This window comes from Monodon monoceros, unplaced genomic scaffold (genome assembly GCF_005190385.1).
Source record: "Monodon monoceros isolate NGI ecotype Baffin Bay Population unplaced genomic scaffold, NGI_Narwhal_1 Super_Scaffold_16, whole genome shotgun sequence".
NCBI classification, from domain to species: Eukaryota; Metazoa; Chordata; class Mammalia; order Artiodactyla; family Monodontidae; genus Monodon; species Monodon monoceros.
The window spans coordinates 13,515,166-13,535,685 of NW_021703772.1; the positions used below are offsets into that span (position 1 = coordinate 13,515,166).

The 20,520-nt window shown below is 41.3% G+C and overlaps 1 protein-coding gene across 5 annotated transcripts in view; it reads left to right on the forward strand.

The window, feature by feature from the left end:
* Window positions 1–20,520, forward strand: part of DOCK10 (dedicator of cytokinesis 10) — a 280,897-nt gene that overhangs the window by 88,426 nt on the left and 171,951 nt on the right. The window lies entirely within an intron of this gene.

The following is a 20,520-nucleotide window of genomic DNA, read 5'->3' on the forward strand; positions in this document are numbered from 1 at the left end:
ATGTAATATTTTCTACACGCCAGGCTCTGCCCCCACTCCTACACAACGTGAAATTTAGACACTTTCAGGATTCTGACCCGATCTCCTTAACCTCTGCACACACTGTGAAGTGAAAGCACTTGGCATTAAATATGCACTTAAAAAGTTGAAAGATTATGTTTTGGAGAAAATGCATGTCGTCAGATACCAGACATAATTGTTTCTTGAAATCAACCAATAATTATTAATATTTTTTCTAGCAACTAAAAAGCTGATTAATAAGAGTTCTTCTCTTCTATGAAGTGAGTATCTCTTACCTGATGTAGTGATACTGGCATAACTCACCGAAAAGAAGCATTTTTGCTCTGACATCCACACTAGAAGTGACTTGGCAGTGTAAGTGGGCAGCATGGCCCTATGTCTCTACCTTTAGCATTCTGCAGTCTTCTTTCTCCTAGTCTTGTGTCCATGAAGTATGAGTTCTTACAACAGCGCTAATCCCTTCTAAGGGAGAAGAAAAGAAGAACAAAATAATGAAAGGAAGGGAGTTCTGCATTTTGGAGGGCATGTTGCTGAAGGGAAAATGTAAACTTCCATTTGTTGATGATATTCAAGACCATCAATTGCATTTTCTTAGAAATATTTAAAGGCCAATATTTAAACCCATGGAATAATCATGAAAAATCATGGTTTTATTCCTGGTCTCTTGGTTCCTATGCTTCTTTAAGCCCTCAAAAAGGAATTATTGGTGAGTCAAATGGTATCTATTTCAAAGAGCTTTGGTTGAAATATTAAGCTGTATTAAAGAATCATTTGCATTTAGAAAGTGAATGATACATTAAATTTTGAATGGGTATCAAATGGCTTTTATTTTTACAGCAGCTTACCATTTAAAGAGTTGTTGTGATTCATGTTAAATCCTGTGGCATATTTTTTATTACATCCATCTAAATGCAGAGAGTCTTCTAAATTTCACCAAGGAAAATTCTCACAAGAGGCTTATTAATGTGTTCTAACCCACTGCGTCCTGCATTGTCGTCCTCCCCTCAAATACAAATTTTTAAATATTTTGAAAATAATATGGAGAAAATGGCTCTTTGAATTTCAGACCAAATTGTAAAAGCATGATGATTTCAGACTGAATAGTCTTTATGTCCCTGACACTCATCTAGTTGAATCTCACACCAAGCACACGCACATCCCAAGTGCCTCCTTGCCTCCTTGAACTTTTCCATCCTACTTCTCTTTGCTCTGCAGCAGATGTGAATATTATATTATCCTTCTGCAATTATTTGCATATTAAACCTTGCTTTGCAGGCATTAAGAAACAAGTAGGTTTTGTAATAAGGAGCTCCAGATATCCTCCAGGGCCAAATAGTCCTTCCCTGAATTAACCCACATAGGAGTAACTGTACTCCCTACATGTAAGGTCAACCTTATTAAATTTTATAGTAGGAGGATTAAATTTAAGCCTGGGAAGTTGCTAATTGTCTATTGTTAATGATATATCAAAACAAGTTGGGGGAAATGAGCTTGAACCTGCACTAGAGAACTTCAGAACTTCATTTTAATTTTGACTTTCTCCCTTCTCAGTCCCTCATATCATCATTGCTATTGTGGGTTTTTTTGTTTGTTTTTTTGCGGTATGCGGGCCTCTCACTGTTGTGGCCTCTCCCATTGTGGAGCGCAGGCTCCGGACGCACAGGCTCAGCGGCCATGGCTCACGGGCCCAGCCGCAACGCGGCATGTGGGATCTTCCCGGACCAGGGCACGAACCCGTGTCCCCTGCATCGACAGGCAGACTCTCAACCACTGCGCCACCAGAGAAGCCCCTGCTATTGTTTTTGAAATAAAAATTTCCCATTCTATATTGCAGTAACTCCAGATTTTCAGTTACTTGTCATTCATGGTTTAAGAAAAGCTGGGAGCAATGCCAGATTCTTATTAGCATTCTTTATTTTCTTCATGATTCATTAAATTTTTTCATGCATTTTTTTTTTTCTTGCAGAGGGCAGAATTTGGTTTACAGTCCAATTGACTATTGGAACAGTGAGGCTAAGCTAGATGCATTTGTCATTTAATACAAAAGACGTCAGCAAAAAACGTCTTGGCATCATATTATACTCCCAGGACAATTTAAAGTTGTGTTGTTTAGTTTTGAGAACAGAGAGGCCAGAAGGGTACTCCACTGGCAAACTGGATAGGGGCAGTGAGGAGTGATTCACACCTGATCTCAGCCATCCCAGCAGGGAAGCCATGACTGTGAAAATGGTGGAATAGCCAAGAAAATGGCATTGGTGCTTTGGAGGGAGGATTTCTGGGATAAATCCGTTACTAAGTAATGGATTATGACATTTCTCCTCCTCTGGCAGGAGAAATGTCAATATGACTTATGTAGTTGCTAGAAACTATGAGGTATGTCAGAATCAGCCCTTAACGATCTTTCAAAGTGCAAGAAAAATGCAACCATAGCATATCTGGAAAGAGTACCCTGAAACCATCAAATTATTCGAAAGACTCTTGTGGTCTCTCATCATGACTTACGTGATTACTAACACGGGGACCCTATATGAAGAAAGGAGACTAGTATTCTCTTAGTTTCCCAAGGATAATTGTAGAGAATAAATAAGAACATTTGCTAAGGCTTCATAGCTATACTCTCATACCATAATAGAGCTTTAGATCTAGCTAGTGTTTTCAAGATTATGTACAATCTCATGTCTTTATTTCATTGAATGAGGAAAATGATCAATACAAGTACTGAGTTCCTTATCCAGATATGTGATATAGTCCTTAAAATGTACGGTGGAAACAATTTTAAATTTATAAATACCTTAGTGGTATCACGATAACCATTAATATTAAATCTCTTATCTCTCCTTCATCGTTAATGTGAAATTACTGCTTGAAAATTTTTTGCTTCCTCTTTAAAACAAATATTTCATCACTTCTTCGAAGTTTTTGCTTAGCAATATGTTCCCATCTTTTATATGAAGAGGTGTGAACCATGCCATTAATTGCCACACCAGTTTCTCCCACGAGCTGACTCTGCCTCAAAATGGTTTTTATTTTGAAAAATTAAAAATGTAATGCTTTCTATGGCTTAATCAACACCAGAAATAGTCTTTTGTTCCGTACATGCAAGGAGGGGGTATTCTGGCAGGAATGTTAGAACCAAAACACAGTTTTATTACTTCATTCAAGATATTGGTGCATTATTCACACACGGGGAATTCTCAGGAGTAAATTAGCCATCTAATATTGACCTGGATTAACTACAAATATATTGGCGGTAGAAATCTTTAGGCTTATTGTTTAATGTAGATGGATCAAGCAAGTCTTCCTGCAGATTCCCAGTTATAATAGTCTTACTAAAAGTCATGATTTTTTTTAAATTTATTTTTTACTGAAGTATAGTTGAATTACAGTGTTGTCTTAATTACTGCTGTACAGCAAAGTGACTCAGTTATACATATATATACATTCTTTTTCATATTCATTTCCATTATGGTTTATCACAGGATATTGAATATAGTTCCCTGTGCTATACAGTAGAACCCTGTTGTTTATCCATTCTGTATATACCAGTTTGCATCTGCTATTTCCAAACTCCCAATCCAACCCTCTCTCACCCCCTCCCCCTTGGCAACCACCAGTTCTCTCTGTTCTCTATGTTCTCTATGTCCCTGATTCTATTTCTGCTTCATAGATAGGTTCATTTGTGCCATATTTTAGATTCCACCTATAAGTGATATCATATGGTATTTGTCTTTCTCTTTCTGACTTACTTCACTTAGTATGATAATCTCTAGTTGCATCCGTGTTGCTGCAAATGACATTATTTCATTCTAAAAGTCATGATCTTAAATGTGACTTTAAGTCAAAGGTTCCAAACTCAAATGCCTACAGGCCTTGCAGGGAACAAATGAATCAGGCTAGACAAGGAGACAAAAGGGAGTGGCGGGGAGCAGAGCAAACTAAAGAAACTATGGCCCATCCACGGGGTACGGCCACTGTTCCACTTGGGCAACTTTTTCAGTGTCAGAAGGGAGGATTAGTTATAGCACAGGGAACTCTACTCAATATTCTGTGATAACCTATATGAGAAAAGAAGCTGAAAAAGAATGAATATATGTATATGTATAACTGAATCACTTTGCTGTACCCCTGAAACTAACACAACATTGTAAATCAACTATACTCCAATAAAATTTTAAAAAAAAAAAGAGCACACACACACACACACACACACACACACACACACAAGTGAGGATTAGTATGATTAGATCTTGAATTTCCCAAGAGAAGTAAATAACCAGGGCTTTTTATGTAAAATCTTCCCATTTTTAAATGCTGGCAACTAATTCAAATATTTTAAAACAATGCTGGCAGGAAAACACAATTATGGGACCAGGTTGAGCCATAGGCTGCCTGATTGTCATTCTCTTATAAACTTGCATCAGTTTTACTTTAATTCAAGGTTCCAACTTCAAGGAGCCAGTGAGAACTACACTGCCTGTAATATGTTACAGTATGTTTGGCTGGTCTGAGTGGAAAATGATTTTGATATTAATGTCCATGTAGGGCTAGAGATTATATTTTGAATTCGAGAAATTGTGCACTCCAACTCCTAATTCAGAAAGATTTCCACAGATATAATTGAATAATAACAAGTCAGACTGTCCTTTCTTGACTGTAAAACAATAAGCGGGGAATGTGGTAATACATATCTGACACTTAATGTAATTTTCAGCAACATAATGCAGGTGGAAGATGTGGATACTAATGCATCAAATGCAACAAATCCTTTTAAAAATCTGTTTACAAACCGGACTAGAGATATTGCCAACTCTTGAAGGGGAAAGGTGGAAGGCAGGGATGGAGGGAGGATTCAGACATCCATGTTTTCACCTTAACTGGGTCATGAATTATTTTCCATGCTGACTACAGTGCTTATTCAGTGCTTCGTACACAACCGTGAAAATCTGTCCCTGCCTTATCCTGTTAAGCTGAGATTTCTCAGAGGTTCAATAAACCCAAAGCCACACAGCTAAGTAGATATTACCTTTGGTCCAATTTAAGCAAATTGTTTTAAGTATTTATTTAAGTTGTGTGTTCCTCTAACTGATGTGCTCAAGTGGCTTGTTTATACTGCCCAGAACAGTCACTCCTGGGAGAAGTGGACGTCTGGGCTGGTGCTTACTCTGGGGAAGGAACAGGACCAAAATTGGAAAAGGTACAGAAGTCTTACCCTGAAGCCACCAGCCACCCTGTCACCCAGCCACCATGCTGTCATCTTTCTGTTTTAGCACCAAGCGACCCAGCACCTGCCCTAATTCAGACTTTCCTGCTTTGTCATGTAAACCCCTGCAATTTCTCTCAACTCTGGAAGAGAAGCCGCTGTCATCTTCTCTTTCTCAAATATTTTAAATTCTGTCTCACCAGGTGGCTCACTACGAATGCTGGTTGCAGAGACCATTTCTCAGACTATGTGACACAGAATAATAAGTGCTCTGTAAGAAAATGCTTTTGTGCAAAAATCAGTGTGGGAAATATTGCCTAGTACACACTCCTTGAGAGATTCACATTGCACATTGGAAATTTAAAGCTCTGAGAGTTCTTCCGTGAAAAGGCCAGTTTAGCTTTGTTCAATCCGTTGTTTCTCAAGTTTACTTGACGTTGAATATCTCTTATCTGGAACACTGGCCCACACATCTTGAAGTTCTAGAGCACAGTTTGGGAAGCACGAATATGGACAAGTGGGATGCCACTTAACGGCTTCTGACCTGGGGAATGACGTGGTCAAACCTGGCTTTAAACAGGAGAATGGCTGCAGTGAGAGGGAAGATTAAGAGAACATATATAATCATTAGGTTTAGTGATGGGCTGGTTATGCAGGTGTGGGATAAGCGACGTTGAAAAGGAGAATCAGTGGGAAAAGAATCTGGATAGATGTATATGTGTAACTGAATCAGTTAGCTGTACACCTGAAACTAACACAACATTGTAAATCAACTATACTCCAATAGAAAATAAAAATTAAATTAAAAAAAAAGAAAAAGAGAATCAGGTCCCCAATTTTACCACCTACATGGATGATGGTGTTATTAGCGTGTTATTAGCGTTATTAGATAAAGTCATGTGAAATAGTATTTGGAAGGAAAGGTACTGAGCTTTTTGTTGGTTTTAGCACTTAAGAGAATATTTGGAGAAAATATTGAGATTTTTCTTTGATTTTTAGGGCTTTCTAATACAAACGTCTCATTACAGCATGTGCCAACCTATCTCCTCTAAGCTCTGTGAAGGCAAAGAAGTTATTTTACTTTTCTGATTTCCCTAAATACTTAGCACGATATCTGCACCCATTTACGGAGGAAATAAACAAATGGTTGCAAACATTATATGGTTACAAAAAAAAAATGGCTTGAGCTAAATCAAGGGGAATAAAGAGTGAAGGTGGAGCGAGCCCATCAGACTGAGGCAGAACTCACCAGAAAGCCTCGTAAACACAGGAAGTAGGAGGAGGGCCCCTGGAGCTGTAACGTGCAGGGTTTGGGGCAGGCTTTGGTACATACCACAGCTTTGTGTCATTCTTCTCAAGGCTCAAGTTCAGAGAAAAGAGTCTTTTTAATCCAGGTGTGGTCAGAGCACTTGTTGGGTGAGCTCTGGAAGATGAGGGGGTAGAGGAGATGTCTCATAGGAAAGTCAGAGACTGTCAGTACAACGGGTGGGTATGAGAACAGTGCCAAAATTCTTTTAAATGGTCTGTTTATGAGCCATGTCAAGGACAATGCCATCTAGTGAGAAGGCACAGCTATTGACTGCTGAAATGAAATCTAGCTGGAACAGGGAGCGAGGCCCAGGTAGCGTTTGGGGGTACACCATCTGGACTTGGCGTGCAGAAAGAGGTGCTCTGACTGAAGATTGCTTTCCTTTCCAATTGGCCATTGAGGTTAAAATAAAACAGACAAAAAGCTTATTTTCTCAGGCCGGTCATCAGACTATCTGAAAATGGATAATACAAGTTTTATTTAAAAACATAAAAATTTTAGAGATGAAAAAGGCTTTAGGTCAAAGACGTCCGGAGAGGTTACTGCTTTGCCCAAGGTTGCTTAGACCATCAGTGAATGGACTGATTCTTGAATACAGGAGCCCTGACTGTCATCCGATGCTCTTCTCACTGTGAGCACAGATGCACTCTGCCTAGAAGAACAAAATGACTTCTCAACGGCAGTCTCCACTCAGCTGTTATGGGCACAGAGAGATAAGAAGGGAACACAAACTCAAAACTGTTTTCTGAAACCGTCACCCTGAATGCCAACCAAAGCAAGAGGGAGGCCAATTTTAAATGCTGCCAAAGATCTTTTGATACAATCTAGGTAACGTATCTCCTTCCCAATCTGTGACATCCTTGCAAATGGGAGCAAAGTCAGATTAAATGTCTCCTTGTCAGTGTACTTTAATACCTTGCTGTGGCCTCAGAAAGTTGTGGGAAAGGAGAAGCAGAAGAAAGAGAAAAAGAAAGTGCTATGCCCTTTTCTCTGTTCACAACATCAAATTGGTAATTACAGTGTTGGTATTTGCCGCATGCCAGTAAGGGACCCAGCACGGTTCAGACATAAAGGCAACACTGTTCATTGCTCTGGGAATTTACAGTCTCGCTTAGGCAGAAAAGTGACCATGAAAAGATTGAAAAAAATCATATGATATTGGTTAAATCTTGGCTTTCTTTAACTTCCTTGGCATTTGGGTCTTTTGTGTGGGATGAAGGGACATGACAGAAATAGGATAATTGGAAGCTTTTGTAGTTGTGCACAGTGGGGATTTCAAAATGAAATCACCAGTATTGCAAGACACAGCACAAAGAGGTCAGTTGTGGAAGGATGGAGTGTGCATGGGAAGAGGGGCTTTTTAACCTAATTATCCACATCCAAGCCAAGGGGGCCTCCTAGCCACTCCCTCCATTTTTGGAAGGTCCTTTCCCTTTTACTGCTGCTTTCAAAGCAGCTAGCACCTCTCTTGTGCTCCCACCCCACCTCTCCAAGCTCAGTGCGTGAACAGCTGGGACATCTGCGCCCCCCGCCCAATACACACAGCCCAGCTTAAGACCCCTCCTTGCCCCAACCAAACTTAGAGCTAACATCTTTTGAGCATTTTCTTATATTCCAGGCACTGTGCTAAACACTTTGCAAATATTCTTTATTAAGCCTCACAGCTCTCAGTGAAACAGGTACTATGGTTACCTTCATTTTACAGGTGAAAAGCTCAGGTTCAGAGAGGTTGAGTAACTTGTCTGGAGACCCTCAGCAAGTAAGCGGGAAGGCCAGGAATCAAACGCAGGCCGACTGACTCCAGCACAGTGATCTTACCCACCATGGCAAACACCACACTCTCAGCTTTATCCTTCACACCGTTAAAATGTCTGTCTTCATCTCCACGTCCCTGGGGCTTTGCCTAGGTGGCCAGCTTGCCTCTTATGATGTATCATGCTAAGTTACTGAAGATTCTAATGGCTTCGGCTCTTTTCCAGAAAAGTGATAGCTGCACTTGATTAGGGACACCCCAGAACAGAAACCCAGACTCGTAGACTAATTCCGATAGTGGGATTTTGAGGCATATAGAGGATAAGAGAGGGGACTGACTTGAAAGTCAGTAGCCCCGGGGTTCCTCCAAACAAGGAGGAACAAAGGACCCAAATGCCAAGTGATTCTCAACTTGGCTTTCAGTAGGAGCTAACTCTGATCTGAAGAGAAACTTCCGTCATCTGCCCCGAGATCTCTGGGCCTGAAAGCCATCATCAGAGCAATACTGAGGCAGAATAATTTGCATTAGGATTTGGACCAGAGATTTTCAAGCAGGAGTGATTTTTCCCTCCTTCCCCCACCCGCCAGAGGACATGTGATGATGTCTGAAGACATTGTTGGCTGCCACAGCAGGGGACCGGGGTGGGGGGTTACTGGCATCGAGTGGGTAGAGGCCAGCCAGGGATGTTGCTAAACATCCTGCAATGCAGAGGACAACCCCCTACAAGAAGAACAATCTGGCCCAAAATGTCACTAATGCCAAGTTTAAGAAAATCTGTTTAGACAATAATTGAGAGGCCAGTATGACCAGGGTTACAAAAGTCCAAGCAGAGAAATAGCCAGTGAAGAAGAAACAAAGTGAAATCGAAGGACAGATGGGGCACGTCTACGGCCCAGTTTTCTACAACTAGTTATACTCCAGGGTTTTCTCCTCAGTCTCCTAAATGTTTAGGGCAATGTAGCTGGTCAGCTAATTCTGCCTCTTTTTGAGTATACCTAAGAGAAAAGGAAATATTTGATTTTACAACTAAGACTTGAGTCTAGTAAAAAAAAATGAAAAACAGCACTGGGAGTGATGCCCCATTGGATACTATTATATGATTCTTCTGACTTAAGAAAACAATTAGGTGAACCAGCTTCTGAGTCATAGTTTCTCAAAATGTGGTCCGTGTAGCATCTTCAAATGAATCACGTGGATGTTTGTTAGCAAAGCCAGATTCCTGGACCTCCTGTCAGACCTACTGAGGTCCTGGATAAGCTCAGGAATCCACAATTTTAACAACCTTCCCGTGTGATTCTTGCATATACTGGAGAATGCCTGCTTTGGGGGTTCTTATAAAGGTGACTTTCGAAGTCCTACTGATCTCGGGTGGCCTCGGCCTGCAGCGGATTGAAGGAGGATTTCGGTTCCCGGCCAGAGATTGATGTCAGGCCGCGGCAGTGAGAGCGCTGAATCCTAGCCACTAGACCAGTGGCCAGTGACAAGGCCCTGGCCCTTCGGCTTTGTAGAAATGAATTTCCACAAAGAGAAAGTAGTGAAAAAAGTAAAGTGTTTATTAGGAGGAAAAAAGAGTGCGTGTGAATAGGCACACACGGGTGGACTCAGAGAGAGAGTGGGTCACGCCCTTGTGGTAGTTTGAATCACTTATATGGGGCATTTCTTCCAGGCTTCCGTTGGCCAGTCATCTTGCTTTGCCTGGTTCTGCGTCTGTATTTTGTACATCTCAGGGTCCTCTCATGTGTGTGGGCACATCTCTTAGCCAAGATGGAGTCTAGGGAAGAGACCTATACCTAGGTTGACATCACCTTCCATGGGGTGCCTCCCCTCCCTTTCTGACCTTCAAGCACCTTTCTGTGCCTGTGTAGTTGGGAAGGTCTCCTTGACTTCGAGAATGATGAATATGTGGTCTTTTATCTGTTATCTGGGTAGGGCTCAGCTCCTCTCATTATTCTCCTGCTATTATCTTCCTCTTGGAGTATCTCTCCGCAAGGGACAAGCTCCTCGGCCTGGGGCCCATCTGTCTCCTGTCTCACTACCATTGTCCAGGCCCGGACTCAAGTCTCCATGCCTGTATGAAGTCCCCCTTGACCTTAACCTCATGCTCTCTTCACTTGACACTTCGTTTCTGCGTTCTTATACTTCTGTAGTTGTTTTGTGTGTACGGTGATCTCCCGCCTGGACTGAGGGTGGGCACCCTGACTTAATCCCCTCTATCTATCACTGATATCTGGCACTGGACCAGGGCTAGGGAATGTCCTCAGAGCCTCTCAGCATTTGTACCCATTCTCATAAACCAGATTCAATAGATACTAGCGCCCTTTCAGAACCATCCAATCTTCATTTTCCTGTTGTTTTTCCTGTGTCCACCTGGAGAGGTGCAGAACAAAAAGCAAGAAGTCAATTTGTCCTTTAATTGGGGACCTTGATGAGCTACCACACATCCAAAGGTCAAGAATGTACTCTAGTGTGCACAGCTAAATAAAGAAAATCCAACAGTTAATCCTCTGTAAGACACAAAGAAGCTCTTGATTGAAAAGCCAAGACCCATCCATTACTCTCCAATTTCTACAATGCAGGGCATTAAACACTTAACGTATTGCATTAGCTTTTTTAAGGCCTCCTTACAGAGGCCTTAAAAAAGATAAATGCATTATGACACTATTAAACGAACGGTTTGTGGGGCATCCAGGTTGCAGAAATTGCAGCTAGACTATCAGTCAGCGCCACTAGCAAGCAGTCCTTGGTCTGAACGGTTGGTCGCTTGCATGTTCAGGGTTTGGCACGTACGTGGCGATCTATTTCCTCGTCAGAACTGCTCAGGTAAGAATGCCTTATCGCCCTCCCTTTGTAAAGACACATCCATCTGAAGTTCAAACCAAACCAAACAGAAACAGAAAGACCTACCACGAGACTAAAACATACGTAATACTGATGTTATATAAATTAATCAGTCTTTCCATTGGAGCTTCACAGATTTGAAAGACCTTGGCGCTTCCATAAAACACGTGATTTTCAAGGTAATTATTAAACATTGGGTGACATTCATATTGAAAGCAGGGTAATTAGCAATTGGAAAGACTAGAGGAGGGCAATTTGGGGTGCTTGTTTTATTTTAAAAGAAATAACTCAGGTCTGTAGTTCACTTTGCCAGCAGTGGGAGGCTTGCATGGGATCCAGCCAGCCAGCAGAGAGATGCGTGTGTCTCCAGGGGGAAGTTACTGTCGGGCAGCAGTCCTTAGCAGATCAATGATAATAGCATTGATTTAGACCCTCAACTCCCATTTGTGTCCTTTCACTTGATCATTTGTGAGAGAAATCGTCTGCCTCGACCCAGAATGCCTTTCAGTCTTAGTTAAAAGACAGAGAAAAATAGTCCAGGGAAAATAAGTTGCTTGGTGGTTGATTATGTTTTTAATGGAAAGAGAGCACTATATTCTAGGTGTAGAATTAGCTGCATGACTTTTTAAACGACATTTTAAAGAACATTAACAATCCAGGCTGTATTATTCGTGTGAGACATAAGCTTAAAAAATCATATGTTAGCTTTTGTATGTTTCTTGTTGTTATTATTGTCATGTTGTTATGCTCTGGCTCTGAGCTTGGTGGCATGGGGGAGTGAGTTAAAATGTGGTCTCCAGAAGCATGAATTCTTGCTTCTTAGGGATTTCCCATTTTGCAGCAGACCAAGCTAAAGCTACTTCTTGAGGTGGTTGGAGGCCTTTACCATAAAGCAGAAAAAACTTCAACATGGATGATGAGTGCCTATATACCCATCAGGAAACTGAGAAAAAATTAAAATCAGTTTTCCTCATTTCCTAAATATTGTATCAGGATGCTTACTGGTAAGATATATGAGTATATACAGGCTATAATATTTTTCCTAGTGGAAGGCTGTGACCAATGATAAAGTCCAGGATTAAAAAGAAAAAACTAAAACCCCTTCACTGATTGCTATTAGATTCTAAGATGGGCTCACTAAACTGTAAGCAATGAGTTCTTTAACCCCCTTGTCCCCATGAAATCCTGATTAAGTGGGAATTCTTACCTCCTGAGACCTACTTAAGTTCAATAATATAAACAAATATTATTACAACTTAATACATGTTTGAAGGGCCATGAAAGGAATACCCTAAATTATTTTAATGCAGTAAAGATCGTTTATGCTACGCACGTGTACACACACAGAACAAACATGTCACACACTCAGCACACACCATGCATGCACACACACACAACTGCAGTCTGTTTCTATTTTTGGCATGTCTACATTCTCCCTCAGTGCAATTCATGTTGCAGGGCTCTCTTTATTTTCCGTGAAATTTCTAAATATTTAATACTAAAACTAATGTGATTTGCATTAGAGTTTAGCAAACACACAAAAAAAACTGCTGAATTCCACAGACACTGCCCACTGAAAGCTCTGCACTTAGAATTATGAGGTTTTGTCATGTTCAGTGAAACTCCCCTGAGCTATCTAAGCCTGTCTCATAGGTGACTCAGAGCCATTCAGCCCTGACCTTTGTAGCCAGAAGTAGTGAGCCTCAGTGCTACGAGCTACAGAAGCACTTCTGCCTGGGGCCAGGCTCAGGCGAGACCACAGTGAGGGAGGAAGTAGCTACTGGTGCTTTACTTCCTTTAAACAAAGTAGACAGTGGTGAGCAGAACCTAGAGAAGCGCTATGGACCAGCCTTGTTTCATCCTATGAGAGAAGGGCTGTAAAGCACACAAACCCTCAGGCAAAGGGAAAATCTATTGGAAATGGCAGAGAAAAATGAAATGAAATGTGTTATCTAAACGTTCTCTAACAAGGAAGTATAAACGCTGAAAAGCTCCACAGGTAAAATACATTGGAATAAAGTTAAGATGGGTTGAGAAGCAAGTAAAGAAAGCAGGTGGAAATGAACAGAAAGTACTTTACCAGCTGCTCAAGTTAGGTTTTGTGGATTCAAGTATGATGTCGTGTGTGGCTGTGTAAGTCTTAACCACCAGGGTTTCAGTTACTCTGCATCTCTAACGGTACTTTCTCGGTAATGTTTATTAAGTAGGTTCAGATGCGTTTTCAGCGAAACAAAAATCTCTGTCCTCTGGTTTCTTAGATTCCACGAGGATGTGATTTGCTGTTTGTACAGCCTATTCAAATACAGTGCAAGCATAAACATTTTAGAGATGACCTCAGAGCGTGTTGCCTTTAGCTTATAGCCTTTGTTTTCTGTTTATGTATTTGATTACTTCACCAATACCCATCATCTAAATTTGTCTCTTTGGTTCTGCCCTCCCTCCCCACAACTACGATTTTCTTTCTCACCTTATTTCACTGCCAACTTTTTCCAGGAAGTGACCTATAAGCCAAATGTGTATTTCCTCTCACTCATTTCTTGCCTCCACTGAAACCTGCATCCCACCTCACTGTTCAACAGAAATTCAAAGGCCAAGTACTGTCCTGCCTACACCTTCTTCTCAGTGCATTCTTAATGTTAACATTGTCTTCAAAAGATAGGTGTAAAAAGCAAGCCGTGGTCCAGAATAAGACTGTGCGAGAGACAGTTTTCTAAAGATACCTCTCCCCCTCAACAGGACTCTCTGATGCTTCAATGAAACACGCATCTTAGTACTGCTATGAAGGCACTTTGTGGATGTAAATTAAGGTTACTTATCAGCTGGCCTTAAAATATAGAAATTATCCTAGATCGTCTGGGTGGAACCAATCGAAACACATGAGGCCTTAAGAGCCAACACTTTTCTCCAGCTACAGTAGAAAGATGCAGAGAAGAGATATTTAGGAGAAAAGGAAAAGTCAGAGAGATTTCAGAAGGGTTCAACCCATTGTTGCTGACTTAGAAAGGGGCCATGGGCCAGAGAATGCAGGCGGCCTCTAGAAGCTGACAATGTCCCCTGGCTGACAGACAGCAGGAAACTGGGACCTCAGTCCTGCAACTGCAAGGAATTGAATTCTGCCAACAACCTGAATGAGCCTGGAACCAGTGTCTCCTCTGGAGCCTCCAGAAAGGGACACCACCCTGCTGACACTTGGATTTCAGCCTTGGGAGGCTCTAAGTGGAGAATCAGCTGAGCTGTATCATACCCAGATTTCTGACCCACAAAAACTATGAGACAACAAGTGGGTGTTGATTTAAGCCAATAAATGTGTGGTAATCTGTTATAGCAGCAATAGAAAACTAATACAGACTACTAGAACTTTTCCTCAAATTTCTGATATCTTAGCATTCAAATTCCTATTTCTTCTAAAACATGGTGAAGACTTACCATCTTAATTAAATTCCAAATACCCAGACGCTTATCTACTGAAGATTGCAAACTTAGTTTCTCTTTCTGGACACCATGGAGCCAGACTCTGAAGACACATATAAGAATTCGTGCACCTGTGTATTTTGTTATGTACATGTATATGCATATATAGGTGTGTCTGTACATGAATACGTACCTAGCTAGACCTGGTAAATGCCAATCATAGTCAATAAGTAATACTTTACATATATGCATATATAGGAATCTTAGCAATTACATATACACGTGTGTCTTTTTTTCCTCAAGGCTGAGTAATAACATATATTATTTCATGACAGTCTTGTAAGCTGTATACTAATTGCTCCATTGTAAATATAAGAAATGGGAAGACAGAGGTCACGTAACTTGCTGGAGGTTATCTAGTAGGTGGCTGAAGAGGATTCAAATATAGATCTGTCTGGATCCAAGACTGCAAGGTCTTTAGTTTTCATCTTGCTTATCTCTCATGCTGGATCTTTTTGGACATCCTTGGGTCCTACCTCCATCTCTGCCCAGATGTCGTGTGTGACCCTCCTTAAACTCCCTTCTCAGTGCATCTGGACACCACACTGCCCTGCTAGTTTCCCCCCAGTATCCCTATGCCTTCTCAGTTTCCTAAGTTGCCTTCTATTTATCATATATAAAAGAATTTCAGGATTATGTTCTCAATTTTATGCTACTCTGTTCTCCAAAAATTCAGTTTACTTTTAGATTTTCAATTTTAACTCTTTCGATGACTTTCACCTGGATATCTCCAGTCCTGACTCTTTCCTGAGTTCCAGGCACACGTATAACAGTGGTGCTGAAAATGCCCATTTTTCTATCTTCTTGACATGTCTAAATCAGCATTAGTGGAAAAGAAGTCCTCTCTTCTTGCCACCCTTTTTCCCTCAGACATATTATCCATCTCCTTGATGGCCAGACTCAGAAACCTACTGGCATCTTTGGACCTCTCTTCTGATTAGGGGCATGAGCTCTGGAGCTGGACTGCCTGGGTTTAAATCCCAGCTGTGCTACTTACTTGTTTTGGAACCTTGGACCAATTGCTTAACTTCCCAAGACCCAAGTATCTTCCTCTGTAAAACTAAGTGGTGATAACAGTAATAGTAATACCTACCTCACAGGGTTGTTGCATGGTTTAAATAAGGCACTATAAATATTTAGATCAGCACCCAGCACCTAGTACTTGCTTGATAAATTTCAGCTATCATTCATTTTCCATTTAATTGCCAGGTCTTCATCTGTGAAGTCTGTGGTTATGATTCTGATGCCAAGTTTTCTGCCCTCCACTACTCTATGTTAATATCCGGGTTAATGCAGACGACTGCTCGGGATCATACTCCCCAAAATCTAGCCTACGTGTAATTATCAGATGACTCTTCCAAAGGCACTACTTTAATCATAATTCAAAAATCCATGGGACAAAGTGAGAGAGTGGCGTGGACATATACACACTACCAAACGTAAAATAGATAGCTAGTGGAAAGCAGCCGCGTCGCACAGGGAGATCAGCTCGGTGCTTCGTGACCACCTAGAGGGGTGGGACAGGGAGGGTGGGAGGGAGGGAGACGCAAGAGGGAAGAGATATGGGGACATATGTATATGTATAACTGATTCACTTTGTTATAAAGCGGAAACTAACATACCATTGTAAAGCAATTATACTCCAATAAAGATGTTTAAAAAACAAAAAAAAATCCTTTAGTGACTTTCCATGGCTTTTGGGATACGATGGAAACTTTCATCATCTTAGCATTTAAAGCCTTCCATGAACTGGTCCTGGCTTCTATTTTCAATTGTTTCTGCCTCTGCTCTCCTACTCAGCCCTTGGCTATAGACAGGCTGGACTTCCTATTTTTTTTTTTTTTTAATCTTTATTAGAGTATAATTGCTTCACAATGGTGTGTTAGTTTCTCCTTTATGACAAAGTCAATCAGGTATACATATACATATGTTCCCATATCTCTTCCGTCTTGCGTCTCCCTCCCTCCCACCCTCCCTATCCCACCCCTCTAGGTGGTCACAAAGCACTGAGTTGATCTCCCTGTGCTATGTGGCTGCTTCCCACTAGCTATCTATTTTGCGTTTGGTAGTGTATATATGTCCATGCCTCTCTCTCACTTTGTCACAGCTTACCCTTCCCCCTCCCCATATCCTCAAGTCCCTTCTCTAGTAGGTCTGTGTCTTTATTCCTGTCTTACCCCTAGGTTCTTCATGACATTTTTTTTTCTTAAATTCCATATATATGTGTTAGCATACGGTATTTGTCTTTCTCTTTCTGACTTCCTACTTTTTCTTAAATATTCTTTCTTGACCTGCTTCTTAGTTTCTGTGATAACGAACAGTTATGGTAACTATACCAGGCACTGAGTTGAAATTTTAAAGTGTCATCTCATTTATACTCACAAAAACTCTGTGAGGTATCTACTATGCTCTCCCTGTTTTACAGATGAGAAAACTGAGGCCTGGAGAGGGTAAGTATTGCCTGAGGATATAGGATATAGTTAGGAAGCATGGACCCAGGAGCTGCCTCTAAGCAGATTCCAGATCCCATGGTTTTAACCATTGTATCTTATGCCTTCTCTATGCTACATTCCTCTTTTCTAGAGTATCCTTTACCCTTCTCCCATCTATTTGACTCAAACCTATTCAAAGTCTCCCTGAGGTCCTGTCTTTATTATAAAGCTTTCCCAGTCTCCTTTACACTTTAGTGAACTCCTCTGTCAGGTACAAGCTTCTCAAGACTAGGAAGAGTATTACATATTTCTCATGAAGCACAGCAATGCCTTGAGTATAGTAATTAATTCTGATCATTGATTGATACCAGATTTCTTTACTAATGAACTTGACAGTGATTCCTTGTGATTGAGCCAGCTAATCTCTGATTTCTCTTTATTGCCCATTCTTGCCCAGTGCCCTAGTTAGGTTCTTTGATTGTCAACAAGTGTCCGAACTTAAGCAGAAGTTGCTCCAGTATGCTGGAGAAACAGACTTGGTCTGAAATCAAGGAGCTCAGTAGAAGCTCAACTGTGCCATCCCATGGAGCACTGAACTCCATGCTACTGGATTTTCTCCTCCTTTGCAGTCACCACAGGTTATGTCTTTCTGACATTCCCATATACTGCCCGGCAATGCCTCCTTTTGCCAATGTTAAAGGTAGCTGCAATCAACAGCTTAGCAAGGAGAGAAATGAGTCATTCTCACATTGCAGAAGTTGGGAAGTGGGAGGGACTCCAGGATAAAGAACTGTGGTGCCTAAAGAGGAATAGAGGAGAGACGAGATGCAACTGTTAGAAAGAGAGGAAGTCACTAATGAGTTGCTCAAGATTATTAAATGCTTCGTTATAAGACAACGTTCCTATCTTCTAAAACTATGAGCTAGGGATTTAGGGTAACATGAATAAGTGGGTCCCCAGATGGACCTCAGAGATTGGTGACCCCCTACCATGCACACACATTTTCTGAGTCCTTACATTTTCCTGCTGAGTGAGTCCAGTTTTGTTAGATTCTCAAACAGGTCCATGATCCGAAAGGGTTGTGAAATACGACTTTCAGCTATTAAAATAGAAACATAATCTTACATACTCGGGAAATCAGGTGACCCAAAAAGGCAGACTCTCATCATATAAGGAAGAAAGTTAAACCTGAAAATTATGCATGTGCTCTAATGTACCTGCTCATCCAACTGATGCCAAAGAGTTACTCAGTGTGAACGTTGATAAGAGCGAAAGACAGACAGTGGAATTTCTATATATCCCATGACCATGGATCCAAAGGCCTTCTGCTCTGTGGAATCTTTGGATGCCTACTTAAACCAATTACAGAATAACAATATAGTTTACCTCCTCAGTTGTTATTTTTGTAGCATCTTGCTATTTTTCTCAGTTTTTGAAAGAAGCTACCTTGGTCTCCATACTTTGGCAAGGAATGAGCGGTATCTCTTTTTGCCTGCCTTGCACAAATCTCTGCATGAGAAGGTAGAGGTGCACAAGAGGCTAGAGTCTGGGGGATACGTATGTGCATCAACTAAATCTGGTCTTTATTGGGGAAATACTATTGGGAAATGGCCTATGTCAGGATAAGGCAACCATGATAAAGGTGAAGGCTTATTACAGATTAAATAATAATCAATAATGAGGCTTATTAAATAAGCAAATGGCCTCTATTAGTGCCTTGCCTTTGGAACTAGCTGGTTAAGTGGGAGCTTCCCTGAGGATAGCCGCCTTCATTACAGAATCATAACTATGCTTGCAGAAGTGGCTTCTCGGTGAGATACGAACTTCTTACCCCATCTTGTCTAGGACCCCCTCCCCCCACACACAAAAAGGCAAGGGAGGAGCATTCAAAGCCATCAGAGGAGGCTTTCTGAGGAAGAGACATTTCAAGTAAAGACTGAAGGAAGCTGAGGAAAAGCCACATGGATATGTGGGACCATTCACTCCTAGGTGGCAAGTTGGCATATCCGTGGAAGACATCGGGGCCTGCACCATTAACCGTGTTGAGCTCTAGAAAGAGAAGGCAAGGCTCTGGAGCAAAAGCCCCCCCCAAAACCCCCGACTCATTGTGTTTACCCATTGTTCCCTTCCTCTGGTCGCTCTCCCCATTCCCATCTGTACCGTGAGTCCTGCTTCCAGCTAAGACACGAATGCAATAGCAGCCTTGTTATTTTTCTTTCTTAAAGTTCCAAACTCCCAGAATACTGAGAGCCTTTTGCAGAAATTGCTCTCCTGGTTAAGCTTCGTGCTTGCGTCCACACTGCACATCACACTGCCCTCTGTGCGAAGATGCCCCAACAAGTGTCTGTGGAACTGACTCCCTGACAGTTACTCCCTTCAAAATGCCCCTTGCTCAGGACTCATCTCCTGGGAGAGCTGGTAGGAGCTTGTGTCTCGGTGGTTGTGAAGATCAGCCCTCAATGGAAATATTCCTTCAACCATCTTTTAAACCCCAGAGTGCTTCCTAGACAAGCAATGGTTCCTTTAGCACCTACATCACACCGATGGACACCTCCGTTGTGGGGGCCCACCCTGCAGATGAAGAAACAAACTCTTGAAGAAACTGAATGAACGTCTCCCACAACAATCGTTTTTTAGAACCCAGCTTTCTAATGTTTAATCTAATCAATTATTTCCTAGTCCTGTGGCCTCCAAATATTTCCTATCTCATGCACTTTGTAGAAAAAAGTTGGCTGCACTCCCATCTTCTGTGTGTATTTATAAATTATATAGTCCTTGCCAGTAGCTAATATTTCAAAACACAATATACATAGGGGACAAGGTTCATTGTTAAGCACAATATTTATGTCCTTCATTTATTCTTTTATTAAACAATTATATACATATATACTGAGAATCTTCTGGAAGCCAGGCATGGTTTTGACCACTGAAGACACAGTGAATGAAGCAAAAAAATTCCCACTCTCTAGTGGAGGATGACAGTCCATAAGTAAAATAAGGAAAATGCATAGTAGTGTCACATGCTAGTAAGTGCCATGGGGGAAAAGAAAACAGGAAGTAGCACTGGGGTGGGTTTGAGGGGAGAGGTGCACTTTTAAATTGCCCCAGAGAAAGGGAGTAAAGATCTAAAGATTAGGGAATGAACTATTTGACTATATGTAACCGTTTGACGTAGAGAATGAAGGTGTCCATGTCAATGTGTTATGTTAAATATTAGTAAAGCACAGTTTCTCTATCTAGATGACTAATATAAATAGAATTCTAATATTTTCCCCTCGTGCCTAAGTGATGCTCTTGGGCACCTCCCTGGAAAGACTGTTAATGTAATCTACGCATACATGACCAAGTGATTATTGCAGTTCACCTTGGGGATCTAGCCACAGTGCTAAAATCTGGATGGCTGTTACACTGACAGACATGGCAGCCTACCGTAAATTAGCTCTTTGATTCAGTCTTGACTTGGTTCCAAGGGTGAGTTTACATCCTATGGTTTATT